Genomic DNA, 18,363 nt, shown 5'->3' on the forward strand with positions numbered 1-18,363 from the left:
CTCTACTGACAAGACATAGGGCACTATGCTGGTAGAGCCTGCACCCTGGGAACTGGAGAAGCCACATGGAGACCCCTGCCAGCGCTGAGATGCTTACAACGCCACTGGATCCACAAGACTTCCCACCCACTGGCCTACAGTCCTCCTGCATTTAATATCACTGCATGTGCTTTCATGGGCCTAAAGAGGACTTTGTAGATTGGTATAAGACATATGGGCTAATATCGGACTTATGGTCTTGGACTGGACTGGAAAGGGATGCTTTCTTAATGTACAATTACCCTTTGTATAAAACTCTCTCATATACACATATGAATTTCTATGGATTGGTTTCTCTAGTCTACCCAGACTAACACAACTCATGAAATTAGGTGAGGATTTTTGAAGTGTAGCTAGGACCATGTCATTGGAAGCTAAAGCTTTTGTCAGGAGGTCTCTCAATTCATGACCATTTTATTTCACTCCATGACACAGTGCCATTAACAGTCAGGATTAAGCCACTAGGACACATGGGAGGCTGGGCTCAGGCGAGAAGAAACAATGAGCAGGTTGTAGAATGAAAGTTTACTACCACGTAATGGGGAGGATAACATACCCAAACTGAGCTCCGAGAGTGAGCTCCTTTCTACCTCTTATTTCCACTTCAACACTTGCTGTTCTATTTCTAATGCAATAGTATGGTAATTTCTTACCTCTGTGCCTTTAGATCATGCCACTTTCATTTGAAAATAAGACTTACCTATTTACTGCCTTCTTCCTCCTTAAAATTAAGGCTTAGTTCAGCCATTCTCGTCCTCTAGTAAGCCTTCATTGACTACCCTGGTGCTACTTTGTAAAAGCTTTGTAAATACCAGGGAGCTTCAAAGAGTTTTGGGGAAAATTCCATTATCATCCAATTCCATTTTTACATGAACTTTTTGAAGCCCCTTGTAAAATCTCATCTTAATTTTTACATGTGATGTGCATGTCAATTCTTCCCTGAGACTGTGAACTCTATCAATGTAGGAACAGTCTTATTTAGCTGTCTTCTCAATGGCTAGCACAGAATTAAGGACTCAATATATGGGGATGGAAGCAAGTAAAGAAAAGGGAAAAAAGAAGATAAAAGTCAAGGCAAGCACAATAAGGGAAAAACAAAGAGAAAAAGGTATCACATAAGCAAAAAATTCAAATGAGTCATTATGAAGAGAGAAAAATAAAATGAAAAGATAACTAATTATGGCTCAGGGAAAGCACCAAAAATTTATGGAGCATCTCCTAGATACCTAGACACTTGGTAGAGTTTTTCATACATTCTTCTACTTAGTGGGCCAAACAAAACGTGAAAAGTGGGAATGATGTGTGACCACATTCAGAGTGACTTCATCACTTATTCGTGGTTACTCAGTTGTCAGATCATGGGGAGGAATTGAAGGCAGTTTGTCCACCCCTTAGCTCCTGGGCTCACAGAAGAGAGAGACAATGAAGAAAGGAGGCAAGGTGATGAATTCCTGCACTTGCAGGGAATCTTAAAATCGGAAGAGTAAATGCATTTGGGTCGCCGTCAAAATCTAAGCTAGGTAAATTTGGAAAATATTAACTCAATGTTAAACCTAAACTGTGCTTCAGTTCCAGGACGTCACCTGCATTTCTAACAGCTCCCAGGAACAAAAGGTCACTGGTAACTGCTGATTTAGAGGCAACTGCTTCACCGAACATAGAAACTAAGCAAATCCTTCAAAAATGCATCTGCCATTGGTAACTTTTTTTAAATTCATGATCTGTATTGGGAAAATAAAAAATTCAGGAGGCCTAGCAACATCAAAAAAAAAAGAGAGAGAAAATGTCAATTTTGCATTTGGATGGAATGATATTAAGGACCCATGAGTAATAAATTTGTTATTTTAAGCTCCTCACGGTGAGCAGAAATATGGAGCAGTGAGCAGAAATATGGAGCAGATAATTTTAAGAATATCAAATGCAAAACAGAAACAAAGAAAATTCTTAGTGCCTTATTGAATCATAGCCACCTTTAAGCTTGGGCTATTTTTCTCTGATAACAGAGTCGTGGTCAGGGCTGCATAAAACAAATTCCAGAAAGCAGTTAAAGTGAACCGCGAAACAGAAAATGAAAACCACCAGAAAAAAAAACGACTTCCCTAATTTTTAAACCACACTTGGGATTTCCATTTGACAGCTCGTCCCTTATTTTCTCTTTCTATTAAGAACTAGTTTGTGTGGAACACAATGTAAGCCATATTTATAAAGATGCCTTTTTTGAGTAATTCCGAAGGAGACTGGAATGCTCGTTAGCTCAGAAGCACAAATGGATCCCAAGAAGATAAATAGAAGATAGTTTTAAAATCCTTACAAGGCTTGTCTGAATATGTTGAGGAAACCAATATGGATCACATACTGTATGTGTTTTCTCCTCGTACTGTTAGGCTATCAAAATAAAAAAAGTTGTTGTGGGTACATTAGTAGCTTCTAAAATAATTTTTATCTTTCCATAAAAAGTAAACAGTGGAGCATGGGTTTGGATTTGTGGCAGGTACGATCCCATGGGCCTCTCACAGCGTCCCATGACAAAGCACACTGTCACCCCGAACCATTGCCTGGCCTTACCCCCTGGGCTTCAGGCACTGAAGCGGGTTGCACAGTAGAAGAAAAAAAAAAAGTGAACAGTAGAAACAATGGTAAATTAAATAAAATCTAGAACTTAATAAAGGTGTATCTTGGACTAAAGCATAGTGAAACACTCTCTATAGGTTATGCAATGCCATACTTGGGCGGCTTATGGGTTTCGCGCTACAGGAAGGCATGCTAGAGTTACCCAGGATGCCCGGTACAAGAATGGCTGGAGGTCCCTATTAGACCACCTTGGGTGACACAAAGGGAAGGAGACTCACTCATCTTCAGTCTAAGGCCATAGCTGAGATCAGACATGTCTTCACCCTCCAACCTTCTCTGCCCTATTCTGATACAAACTGTGCCTCTCTACTGAGTGCAGCCGTCTGTTTCAATAGACACACCAAACTCAGACCGTAGTCATGATCATGGTGCTGATTAAGGAACTTAACAAGTTATAATTCAGGATCAGAAAGTTCAAGGACGGTATTCTTTTGTCTACAGTGCCTTTCCTCAGCTGTTCCTGCAGGCAGGCCTTCCTCTGGTCTTGTCCTCTCAGCTACCAGGCCCCTTGGTCTCTGCCCTACTCGGTCAAGTGTAGCAAAGCTCCTGAAAAATGATCAGTTCCCAAAGGGCTCCCCATTCCGCAAACCAGTTATTTGATGAGAGTTAAAAAAGACTATGGATGAAAGAGTTATAGCAGATTATTAAACTGTACCACAACAGGTTTCAGAGGCATCTCCTGACTAATGCTGACGATGAGAAGGGAGGAAGAATCCAATGATAGCTATAATTTTTGAGCCGTTCACCAGAATTCAAGAGCTCTTCAGGGGGGCGTGATTTCTCTTAAAAAAAGGTAAGTGCTCAGTGATTTCTAAAATTTCACTTTTCTCTATGTATTAAAATCATGGGAGAAACCTTTAAATGTAATTTCCCTCGTATGCCTTTATAGTCCAATATGAACTTGAGATATAGTCAACAGCTTACTATAATCTTTCTAGATGTAATTCCTTTTGTGATGTATTGTTATTCTAGCCTCTCTGCCTGTATTTATAATTCTCTTTTGGAAGGAGTTCTGTGTTATAGGGTCAAGGTGGGATGCATTCTGAGTCTCCACCTGAGCAGAGGATGTGACTCAGATCACCACCTTTTGTTTGGGGGTATGGTCTACTGAAAGACAAAAACCACACCTCCATGCTTGGTCAAGCAGAGGGTCAATGAAAAAGAGGAAGACCCTCAACAAGATAAATGGACACATTGGCTATAAAGATGGACTCAAACAAAACTGGACAGCGTTTGGTTCTGTTGTACCTGAGTTACTATAAGTTGTCACGGACTTAACAGACACCTAATGACAACTACTTATTTTTTATCTAGAGTGTATGCTTTGAGGAATGGAGTGCAGAGGTTGCCAAGAGGTGTCACGTTACAGGATAAATAAAACATGAGAATCACTAATATAATATTATTGTGGCTTAATGGTTGCATTGTGGGGACTGCAATCAACAAGATGCGACAAAGTGCACACAGAAGTTGAATGGGAAACCGATCTGCTCTGTAAATCTTTACCCAATCGCAATAGATCACCATTAAAAGGATAATGTGTGTTTTTAAAAAAAAAATTTGTAGTTCCTTTGTATTTATATCACTCTATTATTATTGTTTTAGTATTCTGGAAGGATTTACTATGATTTAACAACTAAAGTTTCCTCCTTAGATAATTCACACTGTGTTATTCATAAAGTGATTAAATTGGTTCCATCACAATGATTTATTTTATATCCATTTTTAAAGTGACACAGCATAGAATGGTATATGCACTAGGATTGCTTTTGAGGAAAATGTAAAATTCAGCCTGGTTTTCAAATGTGTCTTTAACAGACTCTGGATAAGAAAGCAGAGCCTTGTCAAGAGCACAGAAAATAAAAGAATTCCCCAAGACAAATAATAAAATTTTTATTATTAGTTGGAATTTAATACATATATCATATCATTCCAAATTTCAATCACGTCAAATAGAATATACAATTTCCATCGCAACGAGTTTCCAAACATTCTTTTTCTATATAAACTAACTTTTTGAAAAGAACTTTTTCCCCTTTATCCTCCCTGTCAATGAAACTGTGCTTAGGACCCAAATCAGGTGCTTTCCTTTTTTGGGGGGTCCGAAATACAACATCTACACATATCTCTTTATCTATCTATTGCTCTATCTATCTAGATATCTATCTATGTAGATATCTAGATATAAATAAATTTCTACTCTGTTGATCAGGGACCTCCGGTAGGCCAGTGTTTCAAGTGCTTTGCTGTTATCAGAAGTTCAGCAGTTAGAACCCATCAGGCACTGTTCAAGAGAAAGGACCGAGCAATGTGCTCCCATAAAGATTTCCTGGCGAAGTGACTAAGAGGAGCGGTTCCCCTTGGTGCTGTGGGCTGGTTTGAGTAAGCGTTCACTTTCCAGCATAGGAGAGCACACGGGAAGAAAGGCAACAAGTGAGGTGGCCGTGCACATTTGACTCTGAACTGTGATGCATGTTCCTTTTATTTACTCATCATTTTTTTCATTTATTTTTTTCATACCATGAATGGGTTCAATACCAAGTATTCATTTAATGTGTTACGTTCATTTAGGGGAAACAATAAACTAGCATTTCACTCTAAAGGCAGCAGAGTTAAATATAGTAGGTAATCCGCATTTCATTAAAAACTCAGTCTGCTGTCATTGAGTTCATCCCGATTCATAGTGACTCCAGAGACAGTAGAACTGCTTTTTAGAGATTATGAACAGGAATATCCTCATCTTTCTGCTGAGGAGTGACTGGTGTGTTTGAACCACTAAACTTGTGGTCAGCAGCCCAACCACTTATTCCACAATACCACCAGAGTTTTAGCATTCCATTAGGAACTCACACTTCACCTGCTATATTCTTAAGAGGAGCCTTAGTGGTGTAGTAGGTTATGCAGTGTGAAGTTCAAACCCACCAATCACTCTGGGGAGGAAAGATGAAGCTGTCCATTTTCTGATTTAAAGTCTCAGAAATTCCCAGGGACAATTCTCCTGTGTTCTATGGGGTCACTGTGAGTCAGAGCCAACTTGATAGAAGTGGGCTTTGGGGCTTTGGATTCCTCATTAATTTAATATTTTCTGGTGGGATAGACTATTTTTGCTTTGCCTATCCTTCAGGACTCTGAGTATCTTTCATAATATTAAAAGAAAATTCACAGAGCTGTCTTCTGCTCTTTTTCTACCCAATCTACATGAGTTTATCATAAGAAAGATTGTTTGAAATAGCTCAGTAATCAACAAATGGAAAAGCTGTAATTTTCTCGATAATGTAACCTTCCATTTTGCTTCTGAAAGCAGCGGGAGGGCATGTCATTGTCCTTTCCACTTATTACTCACATTTCACCACTATCTTTTATGTGCTACCGTAGTTTGGAAAATGCCAGCCTCAGATTCAGGAGGTTAATTTATACCATTAGCTGCCACTTTTCTGAAAGGCTTGCATATTTGCATATGCTTGTCAGGAATGCAGTGCATGCGTGTGTAGGGGGGCAGAAGAACGCTACATTAATGCCAGGCAGTGCATTTAGTCCCCTGACTTAAGCACACATGATTGTTGTTAGTGTCAGAAAAAAAAAGAAAAGCAAAATATAATTTGTAGTAATTGCCTAACCCCATGATCAATCGAAATAGCACCAGAGAAGAATCAAAAGAATCTTGCCTGTCAACACGCATACGAGTTCATTGATTGCCCTGATCACAGAATGAACTGACTAAACACTTTTAGACCCTAGATTATTTGATTATCACCAAAGTGATTACGGAGCTGACATTTAAATTTATTCTTTCCTGTCCCTCATCTCTTTGCCTCTATCCATTGAAACTATCAGTTTGTATGAAATTCTTTGTGAATATTTCAGCCTATTGTGATTTTCCCGTCAATTTTCTCCCATAGTCCATATGCATGACGCAACTGTTACATAATCATCTTCTAACTTCTTAGCAGCAAGAATGGCACACTTCCTCTTGCGTGTCACCAGGCGATACCGGTTTCTAGAAAAGCGCATCCTGCTTGGTCGAGGGCTATTCCAAAAGAAGATCCTCAATAAGATACACTGACCCAGTGGCTACGACAGTGTGATTGAACAAACAAACAAACAAAGTATCAGGAGATTGGTGTCAGCATAGGCCGTGTTTCATTCTGCTGTCCATGGGCTAACTACGACGAGTTGGAAATGACCCGAGGGACACTTAACACAACTACTTGTATGTGTGTCTCATTTTGTATCTACACTGTAAGTTTTGAATAATGAAGCTCAGAGGCCATCAAGAAGGTATTTACTACGTGATACACACAATATGAGGACAATGAATTTATTGCAATTGTGGCTTAGTGGGTGAGTTAGGCTGCTCACAAAGTCAGCAATTCAAAACCATAGGTACTCTATAAGAAAACAAATGAGACTTTACTCCCACAAAGATTGAAAGTCTCAGCAACCCACTGGGAGTTCTACTGTGTTCTATAAGGTTGCTATGAGTTGGCATCTACTCAACCGCAGTGAGTTTGTGATTTTTTAAAAAGATGTTGAATTAGTTATATTGAGGCAGGGACAATGCCCTTCTCCACAGACAAAGACTGTAAGGTGCGGGAAAAGGCCCCAGAGAGCATTAACTCACCCGCTTTCACATCTGTAACCCACTTGCCAGCTGCTAGCTAGCTAATCCCTAACAGCCCCATTTGAGCAATCCCTTCCAGACTCCAGGGGCAGGGCTTACTCTCTGCATGGGAATCCACTGAGCCTCCTGCTGGCACAATGACATTCTTCCTTTCACATTGACTCACTTGACATTGGCAACTCCTGGCCGGCCGACTCGGGCAATAATATCCTGCGTAAAGGGCAATGGAGATGGACATATCTGACCTCCTACGGCTTCCTTTATTGCCACAGGCCAGGGTCAGACATGCCTTCCCGCTACACCTTTCCTTACCTAGGCTGACACCACAATACTCTATTTCTATGCTGGCTCCGATCATCCATTAGCATGTCCACACAGAACTCACAGGCAATACTCATAATTAAGGGGGTTTCCTAAGGAAGTTAACACAAGTCAAGATCTGCAAAGAGTAAGAATACAATCACTGGTCCATAGCAACACTGCTCCTTAGCCAGCAGCCTAGTCCATGTCCAAGCCTCTGTCTGTCAGCCACATGGTACCTTGGCCTTTTTCTCCAGGGACCAGGAAGTCGGCTTGGCTACTACTCTGTCTCACCTTCCAGAGTTTGTGGCCAGATAAGAAGGCCCTCCACTGAGATAAAAAAATGCCTCTTACAATTCAGCCTTGGTCCGGATTAACCAAGGCGACCATGGCTCCTCTGGGGCACCTTGTCACAGTCTCTGGGACCTCTGATCTTGATACCAGTGCTACTCTAGACAAAGATCTTGGGTGCACCCTTTCAAAGGAAGAGGTCCCTCGATTTATCTCCATGCACTAGACGACTCTTAAATTCCGAGGAATGGCTTCGATGGAGGTGTGGGCCCCAGACACACCCTGTAGTAGAGTTTAAGATGCCTCCCAGGGTGGCTTGTTTCTCACCCTCTACTGAGGTCAGGACTCAGCCCTACCTTAATCCTGTAACAGAGAAGCCATTCCAAAAGGGATCATAGCCCCAGGCACTGAGTCTAGAATTATAACACACCCCATAAGGAAATCTGGTTGGAAGAGCCATAATGATGGATGATGTCTCAACCTTATCTTTTTATTTGCTAAATTTGGAACTAATGTGCATGGTCTCTTTCTACCTCCCAAAGAATAGGGTGCTACAGAAGCACCCACCTTTTCAGCCATACTTCACTTCCTGCCAAAGAAGACTTCACCCACTCACCCCATTTGCTTTAAAAGTTGTCCAAATAGGCATGCTTTTAGATCTGTCTTGTGTACAACTTGAAACTACACTCAACATACGCTAGCCCACACATAAGGGAAAACCTCGACTTCTGAGAGATGCTGCTGTATTTTAAACCTTCTAACAAGAGACTTTTCATCTTGTTTTTGAGGAATATCACATAGGCCTGAGCTTTTTCTCTCTTGAAGCCCTGTTTCCTCTGGAACACTCTTTTCCTCTCTAGGTAGTGGCCCTTAGAAAGCCCCATATACTGAACAACTTCCTAATTACGCAAACCTGTTAAAAATGTCACGCAAATAAAGCTCATGGTATGTTCCTGCCACCTCATGGTATAGCCTTTCCCTTGATCACCCCAGTCCCTGTAAGCTCACCACACCGCATTGCTGCCCAGTAGAACCATGTTCCAAAGCATGGTTATCCTTGTTATCTTCAGGAAGTAGCTCTCCAGGGGAGTCTCCTGAGAAGCCTCTGGGTGTTTCCAAAAACTAACTTTTCAATTAAGAGCTCAATGCTTAACCACTTTCGCCAGCCAGGCCCTACAAACACATTACAAATCCTCAATATGTCATTTCAATTGGGCAAAATACCTCAGTGGAAAAGGACAAAAATGATTGCCTCATGGAAATCATCTCGCACAGCTTGATAGTCTCAAATCACATGTATCAAATTGACAGCTGTTTGGGGGTACACAAGAGACCTCACATTTGAAATCTAATGTAAGGAGAACATTTCTTAAGTCTTAAATAGGACAAAGACAAGGCAAAGACAGGTCTTCCAGATGAGGAAGACCATTAGCAAGAGGTCATAATAGAGGTCATAATAGGGGTCATAATGGCATCCAGAAGGTTGTTCAGGTACAGAATTTTTAAAAGGATATAGGCGGGCAGAGGAACTGTCCCAAAAGCATGATTGGGAGTAGATCAATATATCATGGTTACACTTGTAACTGCAGAAGTAGGACCAGGACCATGATTGGGAAATATACATTATTTCAGACAGAAGAGCTTACAAGATTGGTCCAGGGCCTTCAGAACAAGGCAGTCAGGGAACGGCCCATGACTACATGGCCATGATTAAGGTGAGATCCATCAAGAACACTGCCTTGCAAGCCCCCAAAGGAAATTGCTCCTGGGTGAGCTGGAGATAATTCAGCCTCCAGTGCACGCTGCCTGAGAGTATTTGCATCCTCGGCAAATGGTCAGAAGGATCAATGGAGACTTTATCCATGTGAGGCTCTACAAATTAATTTTGGCTTTTCACTGTCATCCATATCCTTCTGTAAACAAGGTGCTCAGAATTTAAACTCAACTGCAGCGTAAACAGCATAAAACCCACATCCTACGTCCAGGGCCTTCAAGTCATTTCTGAGTCAGAGTAACCCTAAAGGTCAAAATAGAACTGTTCCTTGGGGCTTCTGAGGCTGTAAATCTCTACCAGAACTGGAAGTATCATCTTTTGCCCAATAAGTGGACGTTGGGTAGAACCACCAACCTTTAGGCTAGAGACCAGAAAAGACAGGAAAATATACCAGATGCAAGGAACCTATTCAGAAAACAAAACAAGATTGTAGATGTGATCACTAACGTACAAAACCTCCTGGAATCCACCAAATGATCAGTTATGTTTTAGACAGGGTCAAATTACCAAAAGAGCCAACACTGTTCAGTACTGAACACAACACTTTAACTTTTAAAGAACTATAGGCAAGAAGTGATCAAATAAAGCTGCTCAGTCCCCAAGAGGTGCGTGTTTCCTAATGCCTCTTTCACTAATGGTCACGAAGACAAAGCAGATCAGAAAGAACTCTGCAGGTGGATTCAGAAGCCCCAGAGAAATACAGATAGGTGCCTACTCCCACAGCTCAGGGGGCAGGTCTACTAAAAAGGTGTACCACCCTAGCATACTAAATAAACACCCAAACTCACAAGAAACGAACTCAGGACAGTTAGGGCAGAATAGAACTATTGAAAAGGCTTTCTGAGCCTGAAATTGCTACAGAAGCAGACTGCCACACCCTTCTCCCGTCAAGTGGCTGGTCGTTCTAACCATCTACTTATCAGTTAAACCCAAGATACCAAATCAAGAAAAACCATCGTGATTGTGGAGGACAGAGTAGAAATGGAGGAGAACTCGTGGAATGTGAGGTTTTGGAATGGATTCCGGATACTGGTGCTACATGATTTCTGCTTCCCTTTGTAAATGATCGTGTGCACCGTGAAGATACTGTCTGTTACAGCTACAAATGTGTCCGGCAAGCATATGTTGATGTCCTAACCCACATAATTGGGATGGTGTCATAGTGTAAGAAAAGGGTCTTTCTTTAAAGATATCAGTTAAGCCATACCAGAGTAGGGTTGGGTCTTAGTCCTAATACCATCTGAGTAAAATTTTATGGAAGGGCAGGAGAGACATGCAGAAAATCACAGCCAGGAGAAAGATAGCACTGGAGGATGTGCCAACAGCCAAGGATTGCTGGCAGCCTTTAGAAGCAAGGTTGGAGGCACTGGATTGTTCCCCTCTCAAAGCCCTTCAGAGGAACTAACTGAGCCAAGACTCTGATTTGGACTTCTAGACTCCAGTACTATAAGAACATTACTTGTTGTTTGCTCCTTAAAGCCATCTACTTCTTGTAACCAATGCTGCTACTCCTTCATTTTGTAACGGCAGTCCTCTGAAACCAAGACTGTCCACGTTGCCCGTGTGAGTGCCAGTGCACCTGCACATGCATAAAGATGCCAATTTGCTGGCCAGGAGAGGCGTATCCCCTGCCCCCTTCATTTAGAGATCTCTTGAATTAAAAGGGACCATGTAAAAATTTTTGAGAAATGACTTCATATAACTTTCTATGACACGACTACTTATTCACCTGGACATGTTAAGTTGTTGAGGACAAAACATGTATGGGCTCAGCTTATTTATAAGGATAAACCAGGATACCATAGGAAACTAAGAGAGTAAGCAAGTAGGAGGTAAATCAACAAACGTGACGTTGCTCTTGTAGGTGCCGCTGCCGAGTCGGCTCCCACCTATAGCAACACTTGCACAGCAGAAAAGACCCGGCACGGCCTTGCGGCAGCCACACAGCTGCTCCCGTGCCTCTGCCAGCAGCCACAGCCACGGTGCCAATCCGTGTCCCGGAGGGCCTTCCTCTTTGTGGCTGCTTTTCCACCTGACCAAGCATGATGCCCTACTCCAGTAGGTCCAAAGTCAGGTGACGTCTTGCCATCCTTGCCTCTCAGGAGCACTCTGCCTGTACTTCTAAGACAGCCAGTTTGTCCTTTTAGGAGTCTGTGGTATTTTCCATAGGATTCCCCAGCGCCACCATTCAAATGCATCCGGTCTTCTGCACTCCATATCACACCTCCGCATGCATACGAGGCACATGAAAATGCCATGTGCGAGAATTATGGTCAATTCATCCTTGTGCTTACTGACTTCAGCACAAATGAGACAAAGAACACTCATTAGAATATTGATATTTGTGTCACAACATGTATACAATTAGTCTAACAGAAAATACAAATAATTGGCTGCAGAGTTATGCTTGAGTCGAAATTCCAAGATCTAGTATATAACTGGAAAACATACGGCCATCGAATTTCTATCCATTTTTCCTCTTTTAGTTCTTTGCATAGCTCTGTAAATCCTATCTGGTTTGTCAAATCTTGGTTTCTAAAATTGAATACATTTCATCTGAAAAAATAGACAGTTGCGATGGGCAGATAAGAGCATGAGGGTAACGAGGAATAAATATTTCACGTTTTCATTATATCTGGAGGCAACGGGCACGAAAACTAGCTTCTACGTCTAAATTGAATATTTATGAATAGCTCCAAATTATGTAGATTTACAATGGAGATTGCCTAATACACTCCCATTGGTGTCTGACGTCTTAAATACGGAGAGAGTCAGGTCCTCTTGCTGGTGCTGCTACTAGAGGGCTCAGTCCTTTTATATTATTATGTAAGACTGAGGCAACTCTTATTTCCTGTTTTTCAGAGATCCTATTGCTTCTGCCAAACTGCTCATCCTCTGTTTTTCATTAACTTGTATACAGTACTGCCTTTATTTCAGGATGTTCAAATCTTTATTTTAGCCATTTAACTATTTCCTGCTAATGTAGCATTTAACATGAAATTTATAGTCTATGAACTAGTGCTCACAATTTAATTAACCACTAACACTATTCCTTGCTCAAGAATGCACAACTAATATTTTAACCTAAAACTGTACTTAGAAAACTACAAGATATCTAATGATAAAATTTAAGTGATTCATTTTACAAGCATATATTAGAAAAATAAAATTTAAAGTTATGAGATGACAATATTTTCTTCATGTGTTTTCTGACTTATAGAATATATGTAAATGATGCCTTCACTTTATTAGATAGTTTTATGAGTTTAATTTTCATTATATGTCTGAAAAATTTTCCTCAGTTAAGAGAAATGATGAGATTAATATGAAATTAGAACTCATTTGTCAAAGTCAAATAATTTATGATTGAACGAAGATTAGAAGGTGAAAGAATCTCTCTGTGATTCAGAGCAGTGCATAAACAACTACATTCACAGGACCTTGTGACAGAACAAAGGTGCCCGGATTCCTGTGGGTGCCATGGGTTAAGCATTGTGTTACTAATGGCAAGGTTGGTGGTTCAAATCCACCAGAAGATTGGCAGGAGAAGGATGCTCCTGCGAGCACTGGTAAAGATTTATAGTCTCAGAAAGCCTACGGAGGGTCACTTCCTTGATGGCAGTCAGTTTGGTTTCGGTGGCTGGTATAGAACAGGAGGCCTGGTGGTGCAATGGGTTACGGGTAGGTCTTCCAACTGCTCGGCTGAGCAGTACAAACTCCCCAGCCACTCTGTTGGAAAAGGTGGGGCTGTCTGCTCCCATCATAACGATGGCCTTGGAAACGCACTTATGTATGGTCTCTAGGAGTTAGAATCGACTCAGTGGCAACAGACTTAGATTTGGTTTGGGCTGTAATATAACAGATGAGATAGGAAAAGAATATTTTTCAAGTTTATAAACCTCCATAGACATCCCCAATTAATTAAAGTGACTAATATATGTGCATATTAATATTCATTAATAATTATATATGATATTAAATGATATCATATTGAGGCTTCTAAAAGTTCATGGAAGAATCCTATTGTTTTAAAATTTCATTTTCCACAAAATATGAAGCCACCTCATATTGTGTACCATATAACCAACTAAAGGATTGCAAACATGTGCCTTTCTTGAGATGACATTATTCCTACTAAAAAATATTGGGGAAAATTTATATTGCCTGATTAATCAGTTTATAACAAAATTTTATTCAACAAAACACCCCATTGAGTTAAGTTTTCCACAATTATATTAATACTGGGTTTCTGCATTATTTATTAAATCAGTTTTATTTTTCCTTCTTGTCTTTAATTTGAGGGTTTTTTGGTAACTTAACCAATTAATTTTATAGCTTGTTCTCAAATAATATATTAGCTCTAATGAAATAATTAGATAGCAATTCAATAAGCTGAAACCTATTTAGTTTTACATTATTTTGGTGCCAAGTAAAAAGTATGTCAGTTTCAAAAGTCGATGTTCAGTGAGGAGAACTCTGACATAATTCGTTGTGTAAAATATAGGGCATTAAAATTTAGCATTTACTCTGAAAAGAGCTGAGGAATATTTTATGTATAATATTATATTCATCCTCCTAAATTCCTTGAGCAGCAGGCATCATAAAAGCAGGCAAATAGCATCTCAGCCATACAGTCAGAGACAACTCAATCAATAACATGTACCATGACATTTGTAAAAACAGGAAAGGACGATAGTCCATTTCAGAGCTCAGTTATAAAGCGAGTCCTCTCTCATTTATCAAGGAAAGTGTGTAATGGCAAGTTCTCAGCAATGTTTTCAGTGGAATAATTGATCTTCCATTAAGCAGAAAGATGATTCTGAGATATTTTGCCCTCTCTGCTTAATAAAAAGGAAAGGTAAGAAAGTTCCTATTTGTCTTCAGCGATCCTATCATGGAGGTGTGCAGCCAATGATATGATTTTTTGTTCTTTGATGCCTGATAACTGATCCCTTCGGGATCACTCGATCACACAGGCTGGTGTGTTCTTCCATGTGGGCTTTGTTGCACACCTCCATGATAGGATCGCTGAAGACAAATGGGTGCATAAGCAAATGTGGTGAAGAAAGCTGATGGTGCCCGGCTATCAAAAGAGATAGTGTCTGGGGTCTTAAAGGCTTGAAGGTGAACAAGCGGCCATCTAGCTCAGAAGCAAAAAAGCCCACATGGGAGAAGCACACCGGCCAGTGCAATCACGAGGTGCCAAGGGACCAGGTATAAGGTATCATGCAAAAAAAAAAAAAAAGATGTGTGTGTATATGTATATATGTGTGTGTGTGTATGTATGTGTATATGTGTGTATATGTACATATATGTGTATATATATATATATATACCATATTAAATAAAGGGGGAAGTGCAGAGTGGGGACCCAAGGCCCAAGTGTCGGCCAATGGAGATCCCCTCATAGAGGGGTCTAGGAGAGGAGATGGGTTAATTAGGGTGCGAGGTAGTACCGATGAAGAACACAGCTTTCCCCCAGATCCTGGATGCTTCCTCCCCACAACTACCATGATCCTAATTCTACCTTGCAGGGCTGGATAGGGCAGAGGCTGTACACTGGTACATATGAGGGCTGGAGGTACAGGGAATCCAGAGTGGATGATACCTTCAGGACCAAGGGTGTGAGGGGTGATGCTGGGAGAGTGGAGGGTGAGTGGGTTGGAAAGGGGGAACTGATTACAAGGATCCACATGTGACGTCTTCCCTGGGAGAGGGACAGCAGAGAAGGGGGGGAAGGGAGACTCTGGATAGGGCAAGATATGACAAAATAACAATGTATAAATTACCAAGGGCACATGAGGGAGGGGGGAAAGGGGAGGGAGGGGAAAAAAAAGAGGACCTGATGCAAGGGGCTTAAGTGGAGAGCAAATGCCTTAAGATTGATTGGGACAGGGAATGTATGGATGTGCTTTATACAATTGATGTATGTATATGTATGGATTGTGATAAGAGTTGTATGAGTCCCTAATAAAATGTAAAAAAAGAAAAGAGGAGAAAAAAATGATTAGGGCAATGACTGTACAGATGTGCTTTATACAATTGATGTATGTATATGTATGAACTGTGATAAGAGTTGTATGATCCCCTAATAAATTGTTAAAAAAAAACAGAAAGTTCCTATTAATTTAAGATTTAGGACTACGTGGATGATGACCATGTGGTTCTCTGTGGCCTTAACGAATAAGAACAGTGCATGGTCAGGAGGTTTCCACGGTGAGAGGAGGTCATCTTGGGAGCAAGGGACTCCTTCTATTGTCTCACATACTTTGGACATGGTAGCAGAAGAAAGCAGTCCCTAGAGAATGACATCATGCTTGGTAAAGTCAAAGGTCAGTGAGAAATGAGGACGGCCCTGGATGAAAGGTCATGGCGGCATCAGGGGCGGCCACAATGGGCTCAGACGTAACACGCTTTAGGAGTGTAGGGTACAGGAACAGGTAGTGTTTGTTTCCCGCAGGGTTGGGATGAATAGATACTGATTGACGGCACCTAATAAGAACAACGAGCAGAGGTGGGAGTCATGACCGAGTGAGAAGCATTTTAACCGTTATCGTTGGGTGAGAACTTCTACATTATTCTAGACAGTCTTTTCGGTTTCATACTTTACAATGTGTTTCATCCTCAGAACATCACCAAGCAGACATCACATTTTCCAGATGAGCTATCATGGCTGCTACCAGAGGTTAGATATCACCTTAAGATCATATCTACCATCGGTGGTAGAGCTGGGAAATGGATTATTTCAATGATCATTTCTTAACCACTACATCGACTTTCTGTTTTCATTATAGTAGAATCTGTAGGACTATACTCAGAAATTTGTACTTTCATAAAATTCCATGGAAACTTAACTATAACCCTTTGCTTTGGCAAATGTGCAATTTTAAGAATACTGCTCATTGCGTTCGAGTGATTGCTGACTCCTAGTGACCTCGTTGCCCTTGTGATTTTCCAAGGTTTTAACTCTTCACGGGAGGAGAAAGCCATGTCTTTCTCCGTTAGAACAACTGGTGGTTTCAAACTGCCGACCATGCAGATCGCAGCCCAACGTGGACTAGGCATCACACATTTTAATTCAGTGGGATACTACTGGTTAGATTAAAAGTTGTAGCACATTTAGAGGTCTTCAAGAGCCCAGGTTCAGAAGTAATGTCTACTCTCTCCTAAATAAACTATCCTCCTGAACGGCCCTGGTGCACATGTAGTAAAATGGAAAGGTTAGACAGCAGCACAGGTTTGGAATGGAACTTCTATATACTCTACCTAATAAATCAAATTATGTAAGTGGGGCTTGGCAGCAGAAAATACCAGGGCATATTTCTGTTGGCTGAAACTACCATCTTTGTTAGAAAAGCAACTCAGAAAGGTTTATTTCCTGCACGTTTGTAAGGTTGCTTGGAAAACCTGTTATGCAAAATTTGACTTCATTTAAACTTGGAAGACATTAAATTTGTTATCTTCATTAAAATCCAGGCTTATGTTTCTATCTAAATTTAAGACTTAGCAGCTCATTAACAAAACAATTTATTTTAAATGATTGTACTTAACATCAGTTTAAGAATATTCATTTTTACTGATCTAAGAAGATGTTTTCTATACATAGGTGATAAATCAGATTTTAAAAGTATTCTGGTGACAGATAACGAAAAAACACCGAAAATAGTATCCCTGATGTTGTTACTGTTGTTAGGGGCTGTGGAGTCAGGTCTGACTTACAACACCCCTAAGAACGGCAGGAAGAAATACTGCCCGATCCCGTGCTGTTTACACATATGTCGTCATGTTGACAGGTAGGAGAGCATCAAAACACCCACACCTGTTGCTGTTGAATCAGTTCTAATTCCTAGTGACTCTATGGGGCCGGCTAGAACTGCTCTACGTGGCCCTGGTTTCCATGACTGTAAATCTCTACAGGAGCAGACTATAGCACAGTGGTTTGACTCTGGGCTGGAAGCCAGGAAGGCTGTCAGCTCAAAGTCACCAAGGTTTTCTTTTTTCCAATGAAATAGATGGTAGCTTTGAACCAGTGACCTTGCAGTTAGCAACCTAATCCTTACCTGATAGCAACACTACTGGGTAGAGGCAAAAATAGAGCTGTGGAGTCCGACATAGCCCTACTCTTTGCAGCTCTGTATGTCCTACATGTGTCATAGCATGGTCTGCAACCCGAGAGTATGACTTTCATGAAAAGAATGGTTTAATCAGTCGCAGTTTCCATCAACTGTATCACTGGCACTAGATTTTTAATATTCTAATTTAGCTACCAAGCCATGGTACTCTCCATTGCCTCATATCCATGTGGAAGTTGGACACTGAAGGAGGAAGACCATAAAGAAGAAGAGATGCATTTCAATTGTGCTGGAGAACGATATAGAAAACACCGTGGACAAACCTGTCTGTGTTAGGAGAAGGCCAGAGTGCTCGCTCCTTACGGGCAAGGCTGGCAAGACTTCATCTTACATACTTTGGGCATATTGTCCACAGTGACCAGGCCCTGGAGAACGACATCACGCTTAGTAAAGAGAAAGGGTGGCGTAAAAGAGGAAGGTCCTCAATAAGATGGAGCGACACAGTGGCTGCATCGTTGGCATCAGACATAAGAACAGTTGTGGGGATGGCGCGGGACCATGCAGTGCTTTATTCTGTTGTGCATAGGGTCCTTATGGACTGGAGCTGACTTGATGGCACCTGACAACAACAAGTC

The 18,363-nt window shown here is 41.0% G+C and overlaps 1 protein-coding gene and 1 non-coding gene across 2 annotated transcripts in view; one reads left to right on the forward strand and one right to left on the reverse strand.

Annotated features, from left to right (window-relative positions):
• PDE3A (phosphodiesterase 3A) overlaps nt 1-18,363 on the reverse strand; it is a 332,782-nt gene that overhangs the window by 97,840 nt on the left and 216,579 nt on the right. The gene's annotated exons all lie outside the window — the stretch shown is intronic.
• On the forward strand, nt 2,508-2,641 carry LOC142452185 (small nucleolar RNA SNORA42/SNORA80 family). Its single transcript, XR_012785217.1, has one exon. It is a non-coding gene; the product is annotated as a small nucleolar RNA SNORA42/SNORA80 family (small nucleolar RNA).

This window comes from Tenrec ecaudatus, chromosome 6 (genome assembly GCF_050624435.1).
Source record: "Tenrec ecaudatus isolate mTenEca1 chromosome 6, mTenEca1.hap1, whole genome shotgun sequence".
In the NCBI taxonomy this organism is placed as follows: Eukaryota; Metazoa; Chordata; class Mammalia; order Afrosoricida; family Tenrecidae; genus Tenrec; species Tenrec ecaudatus.